The sequence below is a fragment of the Scleropages formosus genome, chromosome 11 (genome assembly GCF_900964775.1).
Source record: "Scleropages formosus chromosome 11, fSclFor1.1, whole genome shotgun sequence".
Taxonomy (NCBI): domain Eukaryota; kingdom Metazoa; phylum Chordata; class Actinopteri; order Osteoglossiformes; family Osteoglossidae; genus Scleropages; species Scleropages formosus.
In genome coordinates, this window is record NC_041816.1 from 15,655,789 (window position 1) to 15,659,346 (window position 3,558).

Below are 3,558 nucleotides of genomic sequence, written 5' to 3' on the forward strand. Positions count from 1 at the left end.
GAGCTCTGGGTTGATCTCATCGAGTCCAGCCGCCTTACTGTTCCTGAGCCCTTTGATGGCCATCTTCGTCTCTTCGATCGAAATATCGCCCATGTTGACGTCTAGGTTGTTATGCACCTCTTCTACGGTGCAATCGTACGTGGCAGGTGGGTCAGGCTGGTTGAGGATGTCTCGAAAATGTTCCATCCACCTTTTGACCTGTTCGCCTTTGGTCAGGAGAAGCTTTCCATGTTTATCTTTAATTGGGATGTTTGAATAGCTCTGCGATCTCGTGAGCTTGCTAACGATTCGGTAAAGCGTTCCGGAGTCACCGCGATCCGCCGCGTCCTGGGCCTCTGCGTCCTGGGCCTCTGCGTCCTGGGCCTCTGCCCCCTTTCGTATTAGCTAGTCTTTCTTGTCTCAACGACATGATCGTTTGACTCGATGGTTGAGGTTGGCGTATAGTGTAGTTGCGAGTGCTCGTTCATTCCCAGCGTCAGCCTGATCCCTACGCTGTTTTGCTCTTCGTCTTTCATCGATCAGTTGCCATGTCCTGTCTTGGATCCATTGTTCTTTAATCTTTCCCCGTCGGCGCCCAATCTTCTCGTCTGCACAACTCCGGATGATGGTTTTCATCATCGTCCAGCTGTCTTCGATGTCGGCAATATCAGAAAGGGTCCCGAACCGATTTCGGAGGTCAAGTGCAAACCCTTTGGTGGTATCTTGATCTTTAAGCTTTTCTAAGGCAAACGGACGCTTGACCACAATTTGTCTTTGGTGTTTGAGTTTGAGCTTGAGATTCACCCAGACTAGATAATGACCAGAGCCAACATCCACCGCCCTATAGACCCGCGCATCGTGGAGAGATGTCCGCCATCGTCAACTGATGCGGATGTGATCGATCTCATTAAAGGTGATGCTGTCCGGCGCACGCCATGTCTTCTTGTGAATAAGACAATGTTGAAAGAAGCTGTTACCGATACAAAGGTCGTTATGGTTGCAGAATGAGATCAGCTGCTCGCCGTTGTCACTCAGACGTTCCAGTGATACAAAAAGACCAACGATAGACTCAAATCTGTTTCAATCACCACCCAGCTGTGTGTTGAAATCACCAAGGACGATCTTCAAGTCACGACAAGGTATTGCGTCGAGAGTATCTTGTAGTTGGCCGTAAAACTCATCCTTTTCAGCATCATTGGCGCTGTCAGTCAGTGCATAGATTTGAACGATCGTAATTCGGATGTTCTTGGTCTGGAGGCGTGCGATGATTACCCTGTCACTCACAGGTTTCCATCCGATGAGGGATTTAGCCGCTTGTTTGCTCAGAACGATGCCGACACCTGGTTCATGGCACTCTTTAGGACCAGAGAACAGGATGATCTTATCATCACTGACCAATTGTCCACTGCCGATCCACCGTACCTCGCTAATTCCCAATGCATCGAGATGATAATTGTCGAATTCCGGAAGGAGTTGGGCAAGCCGGCCGGCTTGGTAAAGTGTGCGAACGTTCCAGGTGCCAAGTCTAGTAGTCGTTTTTGCTGTGAAAATGGCATCCTTCTTCAGGCGTTGGACCCCATCGCTGATTTGCTCCAACGCCGTCATCTGGCAAGGACCTGATTCGCTCGCAAGAATAGTAGCTGAGGAGATATTTGTTGTTTCTTTAGCAGTATGGGTTTTATGGGGATGGGTCGCTAGCCCGGCGCCCAACCCTCCTCCTTCCCAAACTGAAGATTGGTCCTGTATTACATGTTCTTCAGTCACACACACACACACACACACACACACACACACCCACCCACCCACCGCCTGAACTGCTTGTCGTGGGGAGCCGGAGCCTAACCCAGCAACACAAGGCGTAAGGCTGGAGAGGGAGGGGACGCACCCAGGGCGGGACGCCAGTCTGTTGCAAGGCACCCCAAGCGGGATTTGAACCCGGTCCAACCCACCGCGCCACCGCACCTCCCTTGTTCTTCAGTCACTTCTTACGTTTTATCTTCAGGTTCCTAGTTATCAATGGTTACAGGAAGGCTTTTCAATAGGCAAAAATGACAGTCAGAAACACAATATGCTGAGTTGCTGATCCATGGCAGAAGTTGCAGTTGCTAAAGGTAATTTAGTGGTTAAGAAGATGGACTCATAAACTGCGGGTGCTCCTTGCAGTCCTACTGCCCAGAGCCACTGAAGATCCCTTGATCAAGAGTCTCACACCACGATTCTCACCCCGAATTGCTTCAGGAGAAACGTAATCGGGAAAGAAAAATGTCCTGAACTGTGATTTCTGGCCACACGGGGGCGCTGTTGGAATGAGAGACAGCGGCGCGTCAGTGGTGCGCAGAGGTGCGTCTGTTCTAAATGAATGGTAACGCTTTTGGGAAGACTAACACACACACACACACACACACACACACATTTTCAGAACCGCTTGTCCCATACGGGGTCACGGGGAACCGGAGCCTACCCGGCAACACAGGGCGTAAGGCCGGAGGGGGAGGGGACACACCCAGGACGGGACGCCAGTCCGTCGCAAGGCACCCCAAGCGGGACTCAAACCACAGACCCACCGGAGAGCAGGACTGTGGTCCAACCCACTGCGCCACCGCGCCCCCTACACACCTAAAGCAGTGAAGTGTCATCTTTGGTCACATGATCAGACTATAATTTGGAAAATTTAGATAAGAAGGTGACACTGATCTCAAGATCGTGTTATTTTCCCTATTTAACTGAATGGTTTTTACATCCCAGTTTGACAATTGGATATGAAAAATGCATTATGCTCACAAACAAGGTAGAGTGTAAGATAGGTGCCTTTTTGGTCCGAGGAGGTATTTGGATAGCCATCACTTTTTTTTTTTTTTTTTTTTTAAGAAGACATTTATCATTTCAGCATTCGATTCACCTGGATTGGGGCAATGTAGGGCGAGTATTATTCTTAAGGTCTGTATCGTAGAGCCGCCCCATAAGCTTTTAAAAAAGGCAAGACTGATGCACCAAATAGCACCAAGACAAGTCATACTGTCATTTGAAGTGTGATGCCCAACTAGCAGGAAGGTGAGAGTTGTGCTGTTCCTGTGTTAACCCTAAGCCAGGGTGGGTGTGTCGGTGGGAAGACTAACAATTACATTTTAAACAAACAAAAAAGTTAAAAAAAAAAAAAAAAAAAAAACTTCCATTGACGTATTTTCCTTCTACTGATCACACTGTCCCCGTCTGTTAGAGAGGAAGCTTGGATGATCTGAGGGAATGTTATCTTTCTTCACTGGTGTCTCGTACCCTCATCTTCCTCCTTTTCGGTCATTGTTTAAAGTCCAGGTCCACAGGTGTCCATAGGTAAGGACAGCAACATACACTGACCTGTACATTGCAAGACTGGTCTGAGAAACCTGCATTCACTGAGTATTTTCTGTGGACAATACTTACGGTTGATGTCAATTTAAGCTTTCTTCTTCTTCTTCTTCTTATTATTATTATTATTATGTTGCTGAACTAATACTTTTAAAGGTATACAGCTGCATATGCTACCCCCACAGTTCAGAGTAACTTTCTCTGAATTTTTCCTGGTACTTTTACCATCACCCT

At 47.9% G+C, this 3,558-nt stretch overlaps 1 pseudogene; it reads right to left on the reverse strand.

The window, feature by feature from the left end:
• Positions 1–399: 399 nt before the first annotated feature.
• LOC108940882 (craniofacial development protein 2-like) lies at positions 400–1,584 on the reverse strand (annotated as a pseudogene).
• Between the last annotated feature and the right edge of the window lie 1,974 nt (positions 1,585–3,558).